Genomic DNA, 24,658 nt, shown 5'->3' with positions numbered 1-24,658 from the left:
CATTCCTTCTTCAACGTTCACCAGATCATGACCAAACAAATACCTTTGGAAGCCTTTGCGGCATCACATCTCTTGATTTGTGTTCTACTTCGGAGTCATTACATTAGGAGATTGAATTACCCAGCTGTATTATATTCCTTCACAGGTCCAGGCAAGCTCCCTAAAAAAAAAAAAAAACAACTACATCCTTCCTATAATCAGGAAAGGAACTGGGACATCTGGAATGATTCATGAACGTTGACTAGATTCTCACAATGTGTGCAGAAGACAAGTCTAAATTGCACACCGGTATTCGAACAGAAAACTTGCTGGCGTCAGCACCAGAGAAAGAGAATCTTTATGGCCTTGTCACAAAACAGCTACAACCAGCAACAGAAATATACCCCAAAAAGATATAGCTCAGTTCCTTTTATCTTAAAATGTTAATAGAAGTCAAGATTCATGGCTGATTTAAAATGACTATTTGTGCTATGTGTAATTAGACCTATTTATTTAGCTGTAACAAAAGCTTGGCAATGAATTCATATCCCATCCTAAATATTCAGAGGGAGGAAATACTGCTTTTAATTTATTTCCTAATTTTTGCAATTGATTGTTCCTCTAGATGCATCTGGGGAAAAAAATAAATAAATACAAAAGGCGATTCTTCCCTCCAAGGGCATGAATCCACAAATCCATTATTTGGATCCTGATAAATTGGGCTGCGATCCTAAGTGCTTTTATGATTCATTTGTTAGGCTTCGATAACTTTCGGGGAATAACACTGCTTGCATTCGAAAAGGACTTACAATAAATGTGTTGTATTATTAATCGGCAGTCTGTTTTTGTCAGGGTGGATAAAAATCAATGATTTTTTTAAAAAAAATCAAAAAAAACCCAGATTTTTTTGATTTAAATCGGATTTTTTTGATTTTTATCGAATTTATTTTAATAAAAAACTTTTGGGGTAAAAATCTATCGTGAGATAGTTTTCTATTTAAGATACGTAAATAATTTAGTTTATTCAGCATGAAATGGAGCTTAGTTGTGTAACAGGAGGCTGTATATTCTGCAACACTGGGACTATCGGTGAGTCAACAGTGGGTCAAAGGAGTAGCAGAGATGACAGCTGCTCTTTAAAAATTACGATTTAAATCGAGTTGATTTAAATCAAGCCTTTTTACTAGTGATTTAAATCATGATTTAAATTGTGATTTAAATCATGATTTAAATTGTGATTTAAATCCACTCGATTTAAATCAAATCCACCCTGGTTTTTGTCGGGGTGTTTTTCCCCCCCTCTTCAAGCCAATGAAAACCAAAGTGACAGACATAAAACAAGGAACAGTTGCAGCCCTGCTCAAAGAGAGCTCCTGACAAAAAACTGTGCCGAATTTGGTCGCCACGATGTAAAACAAATGTTGAGACTCTAGAAAGAGTGCAGAGAAGAGCAACAAAGACGATGAGGGGACTGAAGGCTAAAACATAAGGAGAAACTGCCTAACAATAAGAACAATTAACCCGTGGAACAGCTGGCCTCCAGAAGTTGTGGGTGCTGCTTCATCACTGGAGTTTTTAAGAAGAGACTGGGCAGCCATGGCCTTCAAGGTTCCTTCCAGTTCTAGTCTCTAGTCTCTAGTCTCTAGTCTCTAGTCTCTAGTCTCTAGTCTCTAGTCTCCTATTCTACTCTACTCTACTCTACTCTACTCTACTCTACTCTACTCTACTCTACTCTACTCTACTCTACTCTACTCTACTCCACTCCACTCCACTCCACTCCACTCCACTCCACTCTCCACTCCACTCCACTCCACTCCTCTCCTCTCCTCTCCTCCCCTCTCCTCCCCTCTCCTCCCTTCCAGTCTAGTCTAGTCTAGTCTAGTCTAGTCTAGTTTCCAGATGAGGTTCTGAGTGATAAATCTGAAATAGCAGATGGCTATATCAATTTCCTTAAAAAAAATAAAATAAACCTAGGGAGTAAGTAGCAATCAATGGTTTGGTCCAGTGTTAGGAGTAACTTGGATAAGAGTCATTGCATTTTCACAGCAGGAACTGCCACTCCCTAATTGTAGAGAGTCATGGAAATGCCCTCGAGGGAAATATTCAGAAAAGTGGTAATCAAGCATTCTTTAAATCCTGACTCCTCCTTGATTCATCAGGGTGTAAGGGAGGAAAAATACAGACTTGGAAGATTCTGTTACTCTCACGAAAGCTGCAGCCTTCCAGAAACACCAAACAAACTACTGATAAGTGAACTAAATAAATGAAAAAATTGGAATTGAAAACTAGTAAAACTAATTAAAATCAGCAAGAAAGGCACTCAGGTCTGGTCCAATCCACTGAGTGAAAAAGACTGACAGGAGGAACCAGAGGGCGGGACTAGGACTGCAGAGGAAAAATAATAGGTACTCAGTACATCCAATCACACTGCTAGATCCCATCCTGTAGGATTGTCTGAGCAGCGAGTCAGGAAAACACAAATTTACAGGCCAGAGTGTGCTGTCCCATTCACAGACACACTTGTAACAGAGGTGGTATTCAGCCGGTTCGTACTAGTTCAGGCGAACCGGTAGCAGCGACTTCTGGTGGACTCCCCACCCACCCTGGATTAATGCCATTCTTTTTAGCCACTTTTTGAGGCCGGGCGCATGCACGGAAGGTGCACGTACGCGTGAAGTGAGCGTGCACTGGCATGGCAAACCGGTGGTAAGAATTTGTGAAACCCACCACTGACTTATAACATTGGTTTTGTGAGTTTATTAATGTTCCCCAGCAATTCCCTTCACCAAAAACCCAGAACTGTCCCAGTTAAATCCAGCCAAAAGCAGACCTATGCTAGTCCAAAGAGCAATGGCCAATGAGTCCACAGGCACTTGAAAGTTTCCCAAAGAAGACAAATCCACCACGCAAAATTAAATCTGCATACAGACGGGAGGTTGAATAACTAGCCTCGTGGTGCGACCGGAACAATCTGGAACTGAACACACTCAAAACCGTAGAAATGATGGTGGATTTTAGGAGAAACCCTCCCATACTTCCACCTCTCACAATACTAGACAACATAGTATCAACAGTAGAGACCTTCAAATTTCTAGGTTCTACCATATCGCAAGATCTAAAATGGGCATCTAACATCAAAAACATCATCAAAAAAGCATAACAAAGAATGTTCTTTCTGCGCCAACTCAGAAAGCTCAAACTGCCCAAGGAGCTGCTGATCCAATTCTACAGAGGAATTATTGAGTCTGTCATCTGCACCTCCATAACTGTCTGGTTTGGTTCTGCAACCCAACAAGACAGACACAGACTTCAGAGGATAATGAGAACTGCAGAAAAAACAATGGCTACCAACTTGCCTTCCATTGAGGACCTGTATATTGGATGAGTCAAAAAGAGTGATGTGAAAATATTACCCCTCGCATCCTGGACATAAACTGTTTCAACTCCTACCCTCAAAACGACACTATAGAGCACTGCACACCAAAACAACTAGACACAAGAACAGGTTTTTCCCGAACGCCATCACTCCACTAAACAAATAATTCCCTCAACACTGTCAAACTATTTACTAAGTCTGTACTACTATTAATCTTCTCATCGTTCCCATCACCCATCTCCTCCCACTTATGACTGTATGACTGTAACTTTGTTGCTTGTATCCTTACGATTTATATTGATATTGTTTCCAGATTGCTTATTTGTACCCTATGACTATCATTAAATGTTGTACCTTATGATTCTTGATGAACGTATCTTTTCTTTTAGGTACTCTGAGAGCATATGAACCAAGACTAATTCCTTGTGTGTCCAATCACACTTGGCCAATAAACTATTCTATTCTATTCTGTTCTGTTCTGTTCTGTTCTGTTCTGTTCTGTTCTGTTCTGTTCTGTTCTGTTCTGTTCTGTTCTGTTCTATTCTATTCTATTCTATTCTATTCTATTCTATTCTATTCTATTCTATTCTATTCTATTCACAAGAGTGTTCGCAAGGCAGAGTGTCAATCCAAAGCAAGGCAGGAATCACAACAACCAGGACACACAATGCCAGGAAATGAATACGTCATTCCCAGCACTGCCTCCATCTGTCTGCTGTGCTAAATAGCCAGCTTCTGGTGCAGCCCATCAAGAAGAACGAAGCTGCCTCCTCATGAATAATCTGGCTGACCTTCTCTGCTCCTGCCTTTTCTCTGCCCTACGTGTTCTTGGATCAGTTACAGAAGGCAGTTCCTCCTCCTCATCACTAGCCAGTTGCAACTGCATGCTTTCCCCACCTGAAGCCTCAGGGTTGTCCTGCTGCAGCTGTGCTTCAGCCAAATCCCTCTCAGATGGCTGCTCAAACCCATCAACCAACTCCCTTCCTGACATACTTGGGACTGGTTCATCCTCCTCCAAGCTGTCATCTGAAGAGGATCTTGTGCAGTGGTGGGTTGCTCCCAGTTCAGTCTGGTTCTATAGAACCGGTAGTAAAACCAGCGGGAAGCTCCACCCACCCGCCATGACATCATCATGGGTGATCTGCACATGTGCAGAAGAGCGAGCGAGCGAAGCTTCTACGTGTTCGCGGTCCCATTGCAAATCAGTAGTAAAGGGAAGTAGAACCCACCCCTAATCTTGTGGCACATCTGGGCCAGTCATCACACAGAGTAATTCCAAAGGGATTACTCATAGCCAGAGTAATGGACTTAAGAGTAGTCAGTGTGTTCCTGCAGACATCAAGGTAATATTATTCCTTTAAAAAAATATGCCCATATATAGTAATCCTGCAGAGTTCAGCTTGACTTAACTGGAACATTTCATCTACCTTCACTCTGTGTTGGGTGACTTCAAAACTTCTTGAGGAAGGGACCAATTTTGCAAGACCACAAGCGGCTCAGTTGGCACGCTTATCTAAATTACGAAATAAGAATTACTTTAATTACACCGTGGCCGAAAGAAAACCGCGACTGTTTAAATTTTAGCTTCCGCCAGGAACGAGTGACGGCAGTAATCAGTTGATATTCTTGTGACAGGATTGTGAAGTTCCCACTTCACGTATTCTGAATCACAATTGCTTCTACAATCACGCCGGCATATTTAAGAAGTTGATTAGACGCAGGTAAGGGGAAGGATGCTGCTCGCCGTGCTGAGATTTTTCTTCTGGAAAAGAAAAATCAAACCATGATTTGTTTACTCTCTCAGGTTTTTCTTTTTTTCTTTTGAATGACGTTAGGAGAAAAGAAGGTAATTTAAAATGACAAGTCATTTTAATTTCACATTTTACTCTTTATTTAGCTATTTGGAGGGCTCGGATGGAGAAGAAACAACTACATCTAGGAAAGGCCTTAGCTTAAAGCACAGGCGAGCCATCCCTTTGTGGTCTAAAACCCTATTTGTAACACAATTTGGGGATATGTTTTTAAGTTTACCGCCATGGGCTCTCGATTCTGAGCTATGGTGGCGCAGTGGTTAGAATGCAGTACTGCAGGCTACTTCTGCTGACTGCCAGCTGCCTGCAATTTGGCAATTCAAATCTCACCAGGCTCAAGGTTGACTCAGCCTTCCATCCTTCCGAGGTCGGTAAAACGAGGACCCAGATTTTGGGGGGCAAATATGCCGACTCTGTAAACCACTTAGAGAGGGCTGTAAAAGCACTGTAAAGCGGTATATAAGTCTAAGTGCTATTACTGTTCCAACGCTTAAATTAATAAATTAATAAATAACAGACTAGAAGTTTAGAATTGCACCCTGTCTAATGATGTCATCAAATCAAACTGAATTTCATGGGTTGGAAATTTGGGGGGGGGGAGGGCGGGGGATGGGTTGTAGGTTCTGACCCAAGCAGGGAGTCCTCGATTTAAAACAGTTCATTTAGCGACCATTCAGTTACATTCAAGAGCGCCGAAAAAAGAGACCTATGATTGGTTTTTCACACTTACGACCGTTGCAGCATGACTCTATGGTCACGTGATCAAAATTCAGGCACTATTTGGCAAATATTGATTCATATTTATGACAGTTGCAGTGTCCTGGGATCAGGCGATCCGCTCTGACAGGCAAAATCGGTGGGGAAGTAACAACCATGTTACTACTTTAACACCTATGGTGATTCACTTAACATCCATGGCAAGAGCCTTGGTAGTACAGTGGTCTAAAGCACCCTGTTATTAAGACCAGCTGCCTGCAATTACTGCAGGTTCGAATCTCGCCAGGCTCAAGGTTGACTCAGCCTTCCATCCTTTCTAAGGTAGGTAAATTGAGGACCCAGTTGTGGGGGCAATAAGCTGACTTTGTATAAATATACAAAAGGATGAAGGCTATTGCTTAACGCATTGTAAGCCGCCCTGAGTCTCCGGAGAAGGGTGGCATATAAATCAAATTAAATATATATATATATATATATATATATTGGAAGGATGCTATCATGTCTCCCCTAGACCTCTTTTTCATTAAACTAGACATACCCAGTTCCTGTAACCGTTCTTCATACGTTTTAGCCTCCAGTCCCCTAATCATCTTTGTTGCTCTTCTCTGCACTCTTTCTAGAGTCTCAACATCTTTTTTACATCATGGCGGCCAAAATTGGATTTACCAAGGCATTATAATGTGTCTGTTGGAGCAAACATTAATATTAAACCCAGTCTGATTTTTTGGGAAACACGATATTATACAATAATCTTTTACAGCTCTGAATTCCCTGGAGATCCTTCAACAACATATAACGTAGCTTTTGAGATCAGCCAACAGCAGCTACTTAATTCTCCTCTAGTTGGGTATATTTAGGCATATCAGAGTTTAATTCCATCCCTGAATTCTGTTTTCATGAATAGCGTTGCACCTATAAAAGTGCAAAGCAACTATCTACACATGAGACAAGCTCCTAAGATGTGCAGTCTGGCAGTTTGATGGGAGCCATCGGGAGAAAATATAGGACATGACTAATGCAACATCAGCATATTTACACTCTTGGGAATTCAGAGCAAACTGAATCTGATGTGTGAACTGTATGAACTGCAGAGTCCATAGCAAGCTGTGGTTGAAGAGGATGTGACAGAGATATGAATCACGGGGAAAGCTCTGATTTTCTGATGAGAAAGACTTCCTCTCCAATTTCAACCGCTGGGTTGAAATCTGTAAAGCCAAATTCCGTTCCACATGGGAGATGAGAAGTCAGCTTTGCTCCTCTTGATTTTTTTTTTTTGTTTAATTTATATGCCGCCCTTCTCCGGATACTCAGGGCGGCTTACAGTGTGTTAAGCAATAGCCTTCATACTTTTGCATATTTATACAGTCAACTTATTGCCCCCACAAACTGGGTCCTCATTTCACCTACCTTAGAAAGGATGGAAGGCTGAGTCAACCTTGAGCCTGGTGAGATTCGAACCTGCAGTAATTGCAGGCAGCTGTGTTAATAACAGGGTGCTTTAAACCACTGTACTACCAAGGCTCCTATTTGAAGTCTGCACAGGTAGTCCTCGACTTACAACCCCCATTGAGTCCACAATTTCTGTTGCTAAGTGAGACATTGGTTAATCGAATTTTTACTTTAACCCATTTTACGGCTTTCTTGCCACAGAGGTTAAGTGAATCACTGTGGTTGTTTGTTTTTTTTTTTAAAAAAAAAACACACAGTTTTTTATTAGTTTATAATGTAGCATGCAAAAAAAATATGAAAGTAAATAGTAGGGAAAATAGGGAAGGGAAAAGGGAAAAGAATAGGGAGGGAAAGAAAAGGGGGGAAAAGAGGCATTGATTTCTGACTGTCTTCGGTGCAGTGGAATAAGGCATTAACGTCAAATGTTGATGAATGCATGTTCACATGTATGTATGTACAGTATGTGTTCTGACATAGGCTTCCTGAGTCAGTAAAACATACGAGTAATCCCAAAAACTTGTCTTATTTTAACAGCTGTGAATTCTGTTTTGTGGATCACTTCGATCCCTATTAGATCTTGGGAGACTAAAACAATAAAACCAAAAGCTCAGAAGTTGCCCGAAAAATCTACCCATCCATCCATTCACCCACCCACCCATTAATAATACTCTAGCAAGAGATCATGTCAACGAATTAAATCAAAAGGTAAATGTAATCTTAGAAGCATGACGTAGTAAAGGGTTAAAATAAAAAAAGGTTTTATTGTATAAACTGCCTTACTTCTGTTTCAGGGATGTCTCTCTTGACCTCAATCCCTGCAGTTTTCTTGATGGGCAATTGTTTACTTATTGAGGCTTATTAATATCTTAAGGATAGTACCTTTCCTTTCTGTGTAATTAGAAGGACCACTCACTTATCCCCCCCCCCAAATGTATTAACTGTTTCTACTTTTTCTTTTGTTGTTGTTGGGGTTTTTTTTAACATGCCGTGATAGAAATTCATAAGCTGCTGGTACATTAAAGCATCTAAAATCAATATTAAGAGAGGCTTTTAAGAGGGTCAAAGGGGGCTATAAGTGGAGTTTATGCTGATAAATTTGTGCTAGGGCAGGTTGATTGCTATGGGTTGCGTTGAATCTTTCAGGTTTATTCGGGAAAACAAATTCCTCAGCAAAACAAGCCAGCTTTTAGCTCTTCTTAATAATTCCAATCGCTCTTTCTTTCTCTTTCTCTTTCTCTTTCTCTTTCTTTCCCTCCCTCCCTCCCTCCCTCAATCTTTCTCTCTCTGTCTCTCTCTCTGTCTCTCTCTCTTCTTTCTTTCTTTCTTTCTTTCTCTTTCTTTCTTTCTCTTTCTCTTTCTCTTTCTTTCCCTTTCTTTCTCTCCCTCCCTCAGTCCTTCTCTCTCTGTCTCTCTCTCTGTCTCTCTTTCTCTGCCTCTCTCTCTGTCTCTCCCTCTGTCTCTCCCTCTCTCTCTCCATCTCTTCTTTCTTTCTTTCTTTCTTTCTTTCTTTCTTTCTCACTCACTCCCTCAGTCCTTCTCTCTTTGTCTCTCTCTCTGTCTCTCTCTCTCTCTCTTTCTTTCTTTCTCTTTCTTTCTCTTTCTCTCACTCCCTCAGTCCTTCTCTTTTTGTCTCTCTCTCTGTGTCTCACTCTCTGTCTCTCTCTGTCTCTCTCTCTTCTTTCTTTCTTTCTTTCTTTCTTTCTTTCTTTCTTTCTTTCTTTCTTTCATTCCCTTTCTCTCCCTCCCTCAGTCCTTCTCTCTTTGTCTCTCTCTCTGTCTCACTCTCTCTCTCCCTCTGTATCTTTGTCTCTCTCCATCTATTCTTTCTTTCTTTCTTTCTTTCTTTCTTTCTTTCTTTCTTTCTTTCTTTCGGTTTTTTCCATAATATTTCATTTTTTTATGTCTGTCTGTCTGTCTGTCTATCTGCCTGCCTCTCTCTCTCTCTCTCTCTCTCTCTCTCTCCCTCCCTCCCTCTCTCTCTCTCTCTTTATCTATCATCTGTCTATCTATCTATCTATCATCTATCTATCTATCTCTTACATTGAATAACAGAATAACAGAATTGGAAGGGACCTTGGAGATCTTCTTATCCAAGTTTCAGGAAGAGGGTAGACAATTTTATTATAATCCACAAGGACCTACTCTCTATAAAAGAAGCGACTGTATTTTAAGACCTCGTAATTCAAAGCCCTCTACCTGGACTGACAAGTCTCTCTCTTCTACTTTTGCCCTTTTCTCTCTCTCTCTCTCCAGAATGCTTTCCTTTTATATAAATGAAATAGAAATAGAAATTGGTTGCATTCTTTTTATGACCAATTGCATTTTTCATTCTTGGCCCGAGAAGATCTCCTTGTTTTATCACCCACGTTTCTTAAGCATACTACTCCCACCAAATTCAATTTTTTAATATTTTTCTCACATGCCCAGCGGTGACTGCCATGTGACAAAGTGGGCAAAACCACACTATTATCAGGTAATTTTGATTTTTTTGGATGAACATTTACTGCCTGCCATCCATTCTACCTACAGCCCTTGTACCAACATCTATATTGCCAGTCCTACAAGGACATTTTGCTACCAGCTGATTAGCTCCCTTTTATTTAAATCCCCAGGTCTCTCTGACAGCTTTAATTGGCACTGTCAAATAATGGTGATAAATTTATTTCTCTAAAACTAGCAAAATGTTGCTACATTAGGTGTCAGCTTCTGTTGTGGCCCATACGCGGTCTGTGCAGCTGGTGGCTGATTCAGACAGTGAGGAGGCTGGTGTGGTACTGCGCCAGCAGCCTGTGCAGCTGGCACTCGAGTCAGACAATGAGGAGGCTGGAGAAGATGTGGTGCCAGAGGCAGGGATTCAGCCAGGGCCTTCAGAAGCTCCTTTAAGTGAAGAGGACGAAGAGGAGGAGCCTCTTCTCGATGCACGAGCACGCAGAACTGCCAAAAGGCAGGGGTGGCTCCTCAGGAGGAGGTCTCCTCAAGAGTAAGGCTTGGGGCTAATTGGCCACTCCCTTAGCCTATTTAAGGAGGAATGCAGACTGGAGCAATTTGCAGGGAACAACTTCATTCACTCTCCTTCGTGCCTTGATCTTAGTTCTCTGCAAATTGCTTCTGGGCTTTCTGCCAACCATAGTAAGATTAAGATTATTTATTCTTTGGATTCTTGTAGGCTGTTAAGAAAGTTAATTAACAGCCTTTGTTTGAAAAAAAAACCCTGTTTAATTGAGTAAACTAAGGTTTGTACAGACTTTGTGTGTGCTGCGTTCTTTGGGGTCCGTAACTGGGGCAGAACAGCTTCGCCCGCAAATGTTTGCTTGTTGTTAGAGGATTGTTTTGTAATGTTCGTTTTATTGATTGTACAAGGTGGTGGTATTCAGCCGGTTTGCACCGGTTTGGACCAGTTCGGTCAAACTGGTAGTGGCGACCTGCGGGTGGGCTATGCCATCCTATTTAGCCACGTTTTCTAAGCCATGTGCATGCATGGAAGCTGTGCGCACATGCAAAGCACATGCACAGAAGGCCAGGTGCGTGTGCGGAAGGTATGCGCAAAGTGAGTGTGCGTACACACGCTCACATTTTTGGTGTGCGGCGAACCGTGGTAAAATTATGTGACACTGACCTCTAATTGTACATGAATTGGTCGATGATCAAAATCAAGTTTGTATCTGTCTGTCTTCTATCAGCATTTCTGTATCTTAAAGTTTCTTTGTAGAATTTCCTATGTAAAATGAATATTATAGCCCCAGATCAGGGGTGAAATGTAAAATTTGTTACTACCGGTTCAGTGGGCGTGGCTTGGTGTGTGTGTGTGTTAATGTGGACTGGGTAGGCATGGCCAACTTGTTTTTTTTTAAAACTTTTCAAAGCATTTTTTCTAACGCTTTGAAAAGCCTCTGCCGATCAGGCAACTCAGCTGGGATCATCAGAGACTTTTCAAAGCATTTTTTTTTTACCACCTCTTCGGCTAAGAGGTTGCTGAAAAAAATGCTTTGAAAAGCCTCTGATGATCCCAGCTGAGCCGTGTGATCATCAGAGTCTTTTTTTTTTTTTTTACTTTTAAAAGCATTTTTTCATTGGAAGAGGTTATAGAAAAAATGCTTTTAAAAGTAAAAAAAAAAGCCTCTGATGATCGTGCAGCTCAGCTGAGCATGGGGGGCGGGGGGGCGGCAGGGATTTTTGCTACCGGTTCTCTGAACCACCCGCTGCCATCGCTACTGGTTCGGGCGATCCGGTCCGAACCGGGAGCATTTCACCCCTGCCCCAGACACACATTTACCATTTGTTCAAATGCAAAAGCTTTAGAGTGAAAACCTAGTAAGATTCCTTTTTTTTTTCATGTAAGAAAAGAGAGGGAGTGTTTGTGTTTGGGCATCTATGCACTCGTTCTTTATGTATTTATATCTTAGGCGATTATCTTTTCAAATTAATTTTGAGTTGGCAGAAACACCTGAGCTATCTAAATTTGGCATAACAGAAATGCAACTAAATAAAAGCTTATATATGAAACAAGCAATCTGTGATTTATTCAGGAAAAACAAAGACCAGCCACATGGTTTCGTGGAATTGCCATTAGCTCTAACTGTGCTAAGGAGTTTTTAATTAATGCAATTCAGTGTTGTTCCCTCGCAATTCCAAAATGTGCCAAATTAAAATTTAGCAAGCATCCCTTTGGTTTAATTTCTATTAATTTGATTTCTTATATTTTGGAGTCCCTCATGCACCAAATATCAATAATCCTGATTGCAGAAGGAAATAATAAATGAAGCAATGCTGTCATCCCATGTATTGCAGGAACATTTGAAAAACTCAGGAGAATCTTCAGCAGGGGTGAAATCCAGCAGGTTCTGACAGGTTCTGCCGAACCGGCAGTGGAATTTTTGAGTAGTTTGGAGAACCGGCAAATACCACCTCTGGCTGGCCCCAAAGTGGGGTGGGAATGGAGATTTTGCAATATCCTTCCCTTGCCACGCCCACCAAGCCATGCCCACAGAACCGATAGGGAAAAAATTTGGATTTCACCCCTGATCTTCAGCCAACACAACATACGTGCACACTTCAAACCCAAGAATATACTAAGGCAGGAGCTTGTCCACCCCAAGGATAAAACACCCAGACAGAAACTGAGCAACGTACATGTGCAGATCTGGACATTGGGGAAACAAAACAACTACCGGTACTTCATAAACACGTGGCACAACTTAGGAGAACAAACCCATCAGGATAAGATTCAGCAGAGCACCTCCATTTAAAAAACAAAGGCCACTCTTTTGAAGATAGCAAAGTCCACATTTTGGATTAAAAGGTCAAAGAGGCCATCTATGTCAAAACTGAGCAGCCCTCTCTCAACGGGGGGGTGGGGATCCGACATCATCTATCTCCAGTCTACCACACCATCCTTTCAGTAGTTCCAAGAAGGCTCCACACCCATTTGCGCTACTCAGATGACCCTGAGGACACAGGTAAACCTCCAGGTGACTTCAACGACTCTCTAAAAAGAATGCAAATGACCAGCTGTCTGCAAGGAATATCAATCCTTCCATTCCCCACCATCCGGTCAGAGCTGAAGAAGCTTCTTGGATGAGAAGTGAAACGTCTTCGAAGGAAAAAAAAAAGAATTTCCAGTTGTCTTTTGAAAATGCACTTTTGGGACAACCATGACCCAGACGACTGAGAATCTCCATAGACAATCCTTATCTCAGATTCAGAGGTGGGATTCAGCCAATTCGGACGAACTGGTAGTAGATCAGCCCTGGCGCTATGCTGTTCTATTTAGCCACACTTTCTAAGCCGCGCACATACATGGGCATGCTCACATTTTTGGTGCTGGGTGAACCGGTTGCTAAATTATTTGAAGCCCACCTCTGTCCATATTTATAAGGCAAAGAACTTTACCAATACCATATTTGAAATTCATACTGATTTCACATTGTAGCTGGACTCCAACATAGCTAAAGGATGTTTATTGAAAATGGATAATCTGATTGAACTACTAGCTTCTTATTTTTCCAAGTTGTTATGGAAACAAAGGTTCTCATCTAAGAATGTATATAGCATTACTACAATATTAGTAGGTCCCTTACTACATTTCCCCCCCTGAAAATTTATGTTAATGTGAGAAATCCTTCCAATAATTCTTGTTTATGCTGGTCACTTCTAATAATTCAAAAACCTATATGAATCTTAGAAGACTTCGGGGAGCCATGGCAGTGGTGAAATCCAAATGTTTTTACTACCAGTTCTGTGGGCATGGTTTGGTGGGCATGGTGTGGCTTGGTGGGTGTGGCTTGGTGGGCATGGCAGGGGAAGGATACTGCAAAATCCCCATTCTCTCCCCACTCCTGGGGGAAGAATATTGCAAAATCTCCATTCCCACCCCACTCTGGGGCCAACCAGAGGTTGGTATTTGCTGGCTCTCCAAACTAATCAAAATTTCCACTACCAGTTCTCCAGAACCTGTTAGAACCTGCTGGATTTCACCCCTGAGCCATGGATTGTTGCAAATATCAAGGAAAGGGTGAGTAGACCATTTTCTTAGAATCTTCTGGATAAGGAAAGGATGGGAGATTGCCCACATGTGCTTTTTTATGGATACTCCTCGTAAGGAGATTGATGGAAAGAGATTTCTTGCAATTTGAGTTCCAGGAAATTATGGGATTAGCTATCTTGCTCACAAGGATGTCATGACTTTCTTTTTTTAAAAAAAAATGTTTTTATCGAACATATTTCATCATTTTATATCACATTTACAATTTTTACAGCATTCCAGCATCGATAAAACTCATACATACATAACATACATTACATTCTTTGTTCTTCCTTTAACTATATACAGTCTTTAATTTTTAGTGTTCCTCTTAAATTAGCTTTTACTTTTAATCTTTACTTCTATTCTCAAGCCATTTGTACCACATGTCCCAAACTAAATAATATTCCGTTTCCCCTCTTTCTTTTAATTCCAATGTTAGCCTGTCCATCTCAGCACAGACTAACACCTTTCTGATCACCATTCTCTTGGAAGGTGTGCTGTCCTGTTTCCAGTTTTGTGCATAGGCAATTCTGGCTGCCATTGTTATATGCAGTATCATATATTGAATTTTCTTACTGTAGTTTCCTCTTGTTATCCCTAATAGAAATAATTCTGGTTTTAGCTCAATTAGTTGGCTTGTAATTTCTTCCAACCATTTTTTTTTTATTCTAATCCAATATACTTCCTGGCTTCTGGACATGACCACCACATATGGAGGAATGTACCTTGATTGTGTTTACATTTCCAGCATTCTGCAGATAAATTTGGAAACATTTTGGCCAGCATGTCATGACTTCCAAAGGACATTAAATCTGTAAACTTCACTTTCTAATCACTTTTGAAAATTACTCATTAACTACCTTTAAGTTAAATTAACTGCCTATTAGAAATCTCTGGAATGACAAGTTTGAAAATGCTGGATGAGTCTTTAATCCTGAATGAAAGAAAAAATGAATAATCAATTTAAGAATTTAAAGAACTTGAAATAAACAAGAGTTAAATAAGATTTTGATTTTATAAAGTTAGAAATTAAGAGCCCAGGGGAAATGATAGCAGTGAAATATTTATAATAAGATTTTGAAACTAACTGTTATAAGAGACAACAAAGAGAATCAATTTTATGAATTTAAAAGATGGACACTACAGAGAATTAAAGACTTTAGTAGAGGAAAGATTTATAGGCATATAAAGTGAAACAAAATGTTATAACAATAAAAATACTTTTGAAAGATGGAATCAGAAAATATAATCCACAATATCAACAATGTCTGCAAGAATATCAGCTTCCACAGATAAACTATGTCCAAAATATGTTATTGGAGAAATGTCAGATACAGAACAAAATTTATCTGACAATATATATATCAAAAGTGGATTTAGAAATGACACACCAAGAGAAAGATTTAGAAAAGGATATTTCAGAAAAACAAATTTGTCAGTTTTAAAATTTAAAAGGGAAATGCAAATGACAAACCATGAGACTGACAAAGATACTATTTATCTCTCCCTCTCTCTCTCTCTCTCTTTCTCCCTCTCTCTCTCTCTCTGTGTGTGTGTTATTAATGCATTTAAGAACTCGCTGTGATTAGATGAAGAATAAATGAAAAGAAATTAAATCCTCCAACAATATTTAAACAAACTAAATATTATTAATGTTAGACATAAAGCCAAGAAATATAAAGTTGGCTTATTTGACCAAGGCTGATCAAGATATGTTTTTACTTCTAGCTACCCTTTATGGACTTTCTGCTGGTACCAGGACTGTAATGATGTTATAAAAGAGATGGAATATGGGATGAAGAAATAAAAGTTTCTTTTCTTCAGAGTGGGTGAAGTCTCCCTCCCTCCCTCCCTCCCTCCCTCTCTCTCTCTTTCTCTCTCTCTCTCTCTCTCTCTCTCTCTCACACACACACACACACACACACACAATTATATGAAGGTTAGAAACAACTTTATATATTTATTTTCTCTTCATTATATTCTTACTTTTCTCTTTCGTTTCTCTTTTTTACTGTAATCCTTTTTCTTCTCTCTTCTTCAAGTTTATTCTGTATGAGATTTAACTTATAATTCAACTCCTTGTCTCTCTGCGTGTGAAAAAATTTTTAGAGGGCCATTTGAACTGCATGTAACATTTATGTTTAATAAATTGTCCTCTAGTGTTGAGTCAGCATCTTCAACAGCAATCATTTACCGAAATTACAAGGGCTCACATTAAACTGTTGGAAAAGGCCCTTTCAATTTGCATATTTCCAAAGAAAAATAATATTTCATTGAATGAGAGAGAGCAAGGGCAGAACAGAGAGCTGCTAGCTGTGTCAGTAATCTGTCTGTAGTCCAAGTAAATGGAATTACTATTAACAGAATAATAGAATAACAGAGTTGGAAGGGACCTTGGAGGTCTTCTAGTCCAACCCCTTGCTTAGACAGGAAACCCTACACCACTTCAGACAAATGGTTATCCAACATCTTAAAAACTTCCAGTATTGGAGCATTCACAACTTCTGGAAGCAAGTTGTTCCACTGATTAATTGTTCTCACTGTCAGGAAATGTCTCCTTAGTTCTAAGTTGCTTCTCTCCTTGATGAGTTTCCATCCGTTGCTTCTTGTCCTGCCCTCGGGTGCTTTGGAGAATAGCTTGACTCCCTCTTCTTTGTGGCAGCCCCTGAGATATTGGAACACAGCTATCATGTCTCCCCTAGTCCTTCTTTTCATTAAACTAGACATACCCAGTTCCTGCAACTGTTCTTTATATGTTTGAGCCTCCAGTCCCCTAATCATCTTTGTTGCTGTTCTCTCTACTCTTTCTAGAGTCTCCACGGTAGAAAGATAATGGCAATTGTATAGCAATCCAAGGAGATATTGTCTACTCTATTGTGCAATTTTTCCAGTCAGTACCTAAACAAAGTGTTCTGTGTACAGATTGGTAAGGACTTAAATTACTCTACTCTAGTGTCAGAGTCATAGAGATGGAGGTTTCTGTCCATCAATTTTCTATAGAGGATAAAATATTTGTTTATTTCTTTATTGATATCCCATCTTTATTTTTTCTTTTAAGCAACAACTGAAAGCTGTGACCATATTTCGGAGCCCTGGTGGTTAGAATGCAGTATTGCAGGCTGATTCTGCCAACTGCCAGCAGTTCGACCCTGACCGGCTCAAGGTTAACTCACCCTTCCATCCTTCCATGATCAGTAAAATGAGGACCCAGATTGTTGGGGGCAATAGGTTGACTCTGTCTTACAGAGAGCTGTAAACAGAGGTGATATTCAGCCAGTTCTGTCTGGATCTCCCGAACTGGTAGCGGAATTTGCGGATGGCTCCACCCACTTGCCCCGGCTCTATGATGTGCTTTTTAGACATGTTTTTGAGGCTGTGCGCATGTGCGGAAGGGTGTATGCTCACATTTGTGAACCGGCAGGGAAGGTACCCTGTTTCCCCGAAAATAAGACATCCTCTGATAATATACCCAATCGGGCTTTTGAGCGCATGCACTAAAATAAGCCTCCCCCCCAAAAATAAGCCCTACCCAAAAATATTTAAACGCAGAGCTGGAAATCAGGTAAGACAGCAAGAGGTGCCCCATCTTGTTCCACGTGCCCCAAAATAATAAGACCTCCCCCAAAATAAGGCCAAGCGCTTATTTCGGGGTTCAAAAAAATATAAGGCAGGGTCTTATTTTCAGGGAAACACGGTAAGCGAATGCTACCCTTGGCTGTAAAGCATTATGAAGCGGTATATAAGTTTAAGTGCTATCGCTAGTGCTATTATATCCTTCTTCCTCCTATTTTCCCCATAACAACAGTCCTGTGAGTTGAGTTGGGCAGACAGTGGCCCAAAGGCACCCATCTGGTTTTCATGGCCAAGGCAGGACTAGAACTCACGATCTCCCAGTTTCTAGCCTAATGCCTTAACCCCTGTAGGTTACTTCTGCGGTTCTACAAAACAAAAGATATTTCAGAAGCTAGAGTCTATTGGAAAAAGAATTTAGATTTGTTTAGAGGAAATGACCCAACAACATATTGATTTAAAACTGGAGCTGTTCCTACTGGGTATCCTACCAGAGAAAATTAGTAAAGAAAATGTATATTTGATTATTCATATAATAACTGCAGCGAGGATAGTATTTGCGCAAAGATGGAAAGCAGAGAAAATCCCGTTGGAAGGGGAAGTAATTAAAACATTTTCAGACTGTGCAGAAATGAATAGATTAACCCTGATGATTAAAGAGAGAGAAGATACGGAATATTTTAAGATAGGGGGGAAACTTTATGATGGGTTAGAAAAGAGAAATAGATAAAGATTTTGATAATGAAATAGGAGAACATTATATTAAATGTATTGTACTTGGAGGGAAAATATTGTAATAGAGAAATGGAAATTATAAGGGAAGAAATGAAGATAGGAGGAGTAATCAAAAGGAAGAAGTTACTGAAAAAAACACCGAGATGACACACAGAAGGATTGATGTATTATGTATTATTTGTGTAAAAAATATATATAAAAAAATAAAAATAAAAAAAAAGCCAAAAGAGCCTTGATGGTACAGTGGTTTAGTGCACCCTGTTATTAACCCAGCTGCCTGCAATTTCTGCTGGTTCGAATCTCTCCAAGGCTCAAGGTTGACTCAGCCTTCCATCCTTTCTAAGGTAGGTTAAATGAGGACCCAGTTTGTGGGGGCAATAAGCTGACTTTGTATAAAATATACAAAAGAATGAAGGCTATTGCTTAATGCATTGTAAGCCGCCCTGAGTCTCCGGAGAAGGGCGGCATATAAATCAAATATATATTAAAAAAAGGTATTTAAAGGAGAAAATATCACAGGGATCAGCTTAGGTTATGTCCTTCTGGCATGTCTAGTACTTTAGGAAGTTGCTTATGAGTCTCTTCTCATCCCAAAGAATCCCCCCAGAAAACATAAGATTTGAATAGTTCTGTACTGTGACTGAACTTCGATGTACAGCCAGAGTGACTTTCTTGAAGGTTACTACCCATAGATTTATGATTGAAGGACCATAAGGTTGTCAACGGGCTATTTTCCCCCCGTAGGCTACAATCATAACTCAACGATTTCAGTGATGCAACTAATAGTAAACAAACAAACAAAATATCCTGCTATTCTCAAGGGTCGCTCTGGCAGGAAAGAAAGAGTGAGAAAAAGAAATTATCCTTCAAACCATGTCTCCAGTAGGGAAAAGATGTTTTCTTATATTCTCAAGATAAATCATTTCTTCCTTTTCTTCTGCTTTCGTGAGGCATCTCTCACATATGAGCCTCTTACTGTTTGGTTGATATTGTTTCCTCTTCTAACTAGAATAGGCCCCAGAGGTGGTATTCAGCTGGTTTGGACCGGTTCACCCAAACCGGTAGTACCCTGTTTTCCCCAAAATAAGACATCCCCTGATAACAAGTGGGTTACTGCAGTAACCCACTTGTTAAGTGAATCTGGATTCTCCATTAAGTTTGCTTGCCAGAAGGTTGCTGGGACATAAGCAACCGTCGTAAACATCAGTCAGTTGCCAAGCCTCTGAATTTGCATCACCAGGACCAGGGGGATGTTGTGTTGTAAGTGTGAAAAAGGGTCATAAGTCAGTTTTTTCAGTGATGTTCAGAAGTGGGCTTTACATACTGTAGCTGATCTGTCCCCGTCCACACACACACACAAACACAGCCAGCCGAGGGTTAAGGAAGCACTTGGAACACACCCAGGTCTTTATCTCCAACTTGGCAGCGATATACACACTGTCTGCCAAGTGCTTTATTTCCACAGAAACAGAAAGATAATATACTCAGCGTCCAAAAGTCCAACAACAATAAATATCCCTCTCAGCAGTTCCGAACGAGGCTTTAGTGACTATCCAAGGTTTATTTTTGTTCGTCACAAGGATCACTGGCCACCACCCTCTATTATATAGTCTCTGGGGTGTGGTCCAGTGACTCAGTTCTAATCCCTAGCACGCCTCCTGAGCTGCTGCAATCGTTTATCACGCCTTCGGTGGCGTGCGTCCAGGAATGATGTCTCTCCCTCGCTCTCATCCGAGCCACCTGTCTCCCTGTTAATCTCCTCTCCCTCGGCCGGCACCTGAGACAGTGCCAGAGGGGAGGGGCCTGGAGAGGGAGGCCTGGCTGACTCCTCTTCCTCATGCTCGGAGCTTTCTTCCTCCAATGGGACAGGCTCAGAGGGCGGGGCCACAACAGTAGCAACCGGTTCACCCAGCACCGGAAATGTGAGCGTGCATGCGTGCATGCTTGCTTCACTCATGCGCGAGCCATCCGTGCATGCGTGCGATGTCAAACAACATGGCAGTTCACTCACGCGCACCATCCGTGCATGCGTGCGGCATCAAAAACACAGCGATATAGGACGGGATTGCACTACTGGTTCAAACCGGCCGAATATCACCTCTGGTGATTTTGTAGCTTTGAATGGTCATTAAACTAACTACCTATAGTTGACTGAATATGTGCATCCACCTTTTAAATTTTAACGCTTCTTGAGCAGTTGTAGAATTTTAAAGCACAGGTTCGTAATCGACGATATATATAAGCTTTGTCTCAGCTTGTAGTTAATTATAATTCCATCACTTCTTCTTCTTTTTTTTTTAAATGCCTTTTGCACTCAATTCTATGGCTAAATATACAGAAGCATTTTCTGCCTGAGGCTTTAGAAATGTGTAGTTGCTGAAATTATTGGCATTTTGCTCCTTCCAACTCACCATCCATTTAATAATTCCTTAGTTGGTCGTGCACATGGCAGAAATTCAATAAATATACGATCTTCAGCATATTCACGGATCCCACTTGTTTTCTTAGGTTTTTCACCTAAGAAAACAAACCTAATGTCACCTAATGTCACCTTGCAAAGACATTTATAGATATTGGGCAGGTGTAAACTTTATAGTTTGTAGTGGATTGTTTTAAAACAAGTCACAGCTTTCATTCTATTAATTCTGAAAGTATGTCCTTTTAAAAATTCAACGTATGCAGGTTTTAGAAAGAAAATGAAGGCAGTGTAGTAAACTGGAATGAATAGAATAGAATAGAATAGAATAGAATGGAATGGAATGGAATGGAATGGAATGGAATGGAATGGAATGGAATGGAATGGAATAGAATAGAATAGAATAGAATAGAATAGAATAGAATAGAATAGAATAGAATAGAATGGAATGGAATGGAATGGAATGGAATGGAATGGAATGGAATAGAATAGAATAGAATAGAATAGAATAGAATAGAATAGAATAGAAGAATGGAATGGAATGGAATGGAATGGAATGGAATAGAATAGAATAGAATGGAATAGAATAGAATAGAATAGAATAGAATAGAATAGAATAGAATAGAAAATAGAAAATAGAAAATAGAAAATAGAAAATAGAAAATAGAATAGCTAGGGCTGCAGAAAAACCTTGGTTATGTAGGAAAAACCTGGCGAGAGGAAAAATACACATAAATCCTATGAAGAAGTAAGAATATATATATATATATATATATATATATATATATATATATATATATATATATATATATATATATATATATATATATATATATATATATATATATATATATATATATATATATACACACACACACACACACACACACACAAAGCTGTATTCTTAACAAGAATAAGGAGGCGTGGGCTGGTGGGGTTCGCAGGGGTTCGGGAGAACCTCTAAGATTCTGTGCAGTTCGGAGAACCCCCAAATCCCACTCCTGGCTGACCCCATCCACCCCCTCCCAGGAGTCCCCACATGGCCCATTTTGGATGCAGATAAGTGCAGGGCATTCGCGGAGGCTCAGGGAGGGCAAAAATGGGCCTACCAGAAGTTCAGGAAGGCCGAAAAGAGGGTGTCCGGAGCCTGGGGAGGTCGCTTTCACCCTCCTGGAGGCTCGAGGAAAGCCTCCAGAGCCTGGGGAGGGCAAAAATGCCACCCCCCCGCCATGGTGCAGGAGACTGACTAGGCCACGCCCACCCAGCAACCAGGCAGACAACCCCTTGCGAAAATTTTTGAAGCCCACCCCTGAGGATAAGTATATGAAAAGCAGGAAACCAAGATATATGATTTGATAATTAGATGACAAAAATGCAAAAATTATTAAGGAGGCTATAGTATTTTTTCCCCTGTTTTTTCCACTATTATTCTACTGGCCATTTAATAAACAAGCACATACAAAAAAATTAAGCTTAATTTCACAACACAATCCATGCTGGCAGCATTTTAAAAGCTTGGGTTACATCCAACTAGAAAAACAATCACTGCTGTGGTGATACTTATATTTTTTTTCCCCCCAATTTCCCAAGAAATAATTCAATACTTGAAACCCGAATCAGTTTGCTCGCAAACCAATAATGATGTTTTTTTTTATTATTTTCCAGAACTCATGAAATTAAGTCAGTATGGGGCATATTATTTACTTCTCATGTAATCGAAGTGGGGAAAGGAATAACAGATTTGGGAGGAAAGAAAAGAATTAAACATCTTAACTAAAAATGAGGAAAAATTGGTAATTATGACGAACAGAAAACCATAACATCTTTCCTATAAAAACTTACAGCTTGAAAGTATTTAATTTGGGGGGGAAAAAGACAATGTTATAAAATTGGCAATGCCATCAGCAAAGATAGCAAGAAGTAAATTTATCCTTTGCTTCCCATAACATATCCAATAAAGCAGATTGGAATTAGAAAGAGAGACTAAATCATTTTCTTGCATAAATGATAATTACTTTCTGGAATTAACATCGCAAAATGTGATGATAGCTAGGGATAGGTAAAATCTCTCTATTTTCTTTTAAATGAGATTTTTTAATGTTCCCATTTTCCTTCTCTTGGCCCAAACTTCATATCATTGTATACATGAAGTCCAAGCATAGGAAAAAAGAAAAGGCAGCACTAAATTTAAGTTCACAAACACAAACTTTTTTTTCCTTACATTCTTAGATTCTTAGAATTTCTTAGATTTTTTCCCCCTCTTATCTATCTATCTATCTATCTATCTATCTATCTATCTATCTATCTATCTATCTATCTATCTATCTATCTATCTATCTATCTATCTATCTATCAAATTTCTATACCGCCCTACTCCCGGAGGACTCAGGGCGGTGAACAGCCAAGATAAAATACAGATAATACAAATATTAAAAGTCCCTTAAAATTATTAAATATTTTGGCCGAAACACAGATTAAAACACCCAATTTATAAAATCAAACGAATTAAAAATTTAAAAAAGGAGAGTTAAGCCAGGCCAGCCTGCTGAAACAAAAAAGTTTTGAGAGCACGACGAAACGTGCGCAGGTCCGGGATCCTCCGTATCTCTGGGGGGGGGGGAGCTCGTTCCAGATGGTAGGTGCCCCCACAGAGAAGGCTGTCTCCCTGGGGGCCGCCAGTCGACACTGTTTGGCCGACGGCACCTTGAGAAGCCCCTCTCTATGGGAGCGTATTGGTCAGTGAGAGGCTATTGGTAGCAGAAGGCAGTCTTGTAAATACCCCAGTCTAATGCCATGGAGCACTCTAAAGGTGGTAACCAAAACCTTGACGCGCACCCGGAAGACCACCGGGAGCCAGTGCAGCTCGCGCAGGAGGGGGTCTCATGGGAGCGCCACGTCGCTCCCATAACTACCCGCGCGGCCGCACTCTGCACCAGTTGGAGCCTCCGGGTGCTCCTCAAAGGGAGCCCCATGTAGAGAGCATTGCAGTAGTCCAGGCGGGATGCAGCCTTCCGTTCTTCATTCTTAAACTTAGTAGCAATAGCACTTAGCAATAGCACTTATACCTATCTAATCAGTAAAACCCAAAATCAATGTTTCATTTTTTTTCCACCTCAAGCACAAAGTCCAGAAGTGGTTTCCAAGTAGAAATAAAAGTATTTATATTTTGTTCTTTGATCAAAGCAGTCAGTTTGGTGAAATAGATCCTAATCAAGTACAGTTTAGTACTACATTGACGCCAGATAAGGGCAGGGGTGGGTTCTACTTACCTTTACTACCGGTTCGCAACAGGATTGCATGCCCATCATGTCGCATGCTCATGACGACATGATGGGTGATGGGCGGGACCTCCCGCCAGTTTTACTACCAGTTCTTGTGTTAAAATCACAGTTTGGCATCCAGTCTGTCAGTTAGACATGGCCTAACTATACTATAAGGAACGCGGTGGCTAAGATGCTGAGCTTGTCGATCGAAAGGTCGGCAGTTCACTGGTTCGAATCCCTAGTGCCTCATAACGGGGTGAGCTCCCATTACTTGTCCCAGCTTCTGCCAACCTAGCAGTTTGAAAGCACGTAAAAAATGCAAGTAGAAAAATAGGGACCACATTTGGTGGGAAGGTAACAGCGTTCCGTGCGCCTTTGGCATTGAGTCATGCCAGCCACATGACCACGGAGACGTCTTCGGACAGCGCTGGCTCTTCGGCTTTGAAACGGAGATAAGCACTGCCCCCTAGAGTCGGGAATGACTAGCACATATGTGCGAGGGGAACCTTTACCTTTAACTATACTATAATGTCAATCCATAAATTGTGAGGGTCATAGTCATTAAAAACTAAAATGCAATATATATATATTGTGTAAAACAGCTATGGTGGATTAATCATGTTTCCGACCAATCCTTTTCTCAATTGTGTGCATGTGTATGCCAAGAAAACACCCTGGTTTTAAAAAGTGTATATCCAATCATCCTAAAAATTTAAGATTATTATTGCTATTATTTAAATGAAATTTTCACTTTGCGGTACATTTCCATTCAGCCAGAGATACGGTTATCAAAGTATTTGGAGAAATTTACTTTTTTTA

The 24,658-nt window shown here is 40.3% G+C and overlaps 1 protein-coding gene across 6 annotated transcripts in view; it reads right to left on the bottom strand.

The window, feature by feature from the left end:
* The window catches only part of PCDH7 (protocadherin 7), a 602,886-nt gene that overhangs the window by 364,806 nt on the left and 213,422 nt on the right, over positions 1–24,658 (bottom strand). The window lies entirely within an intron of this gene.

Source organism: Pantherophis guttatus, chromosome 8 (genome assembly GCF_059756535.1).
Source record: "Pantherophis guttatus breed Tessera chromosome 8, ASM5975653v1, whole genome shotgun sequence".
NCBI classification, from domain to species: domain Eukaryota; kingdom Metazoa; phylum Chordata; class Lepidosauria; order Squamata; family Colubridae; genus Pantherophis; species Pantherophis guttatus.
Note: the sequence above shows the minus strand (reverse complement) of the source record. Positions and strands in the feature narration are given on the sequence as shown.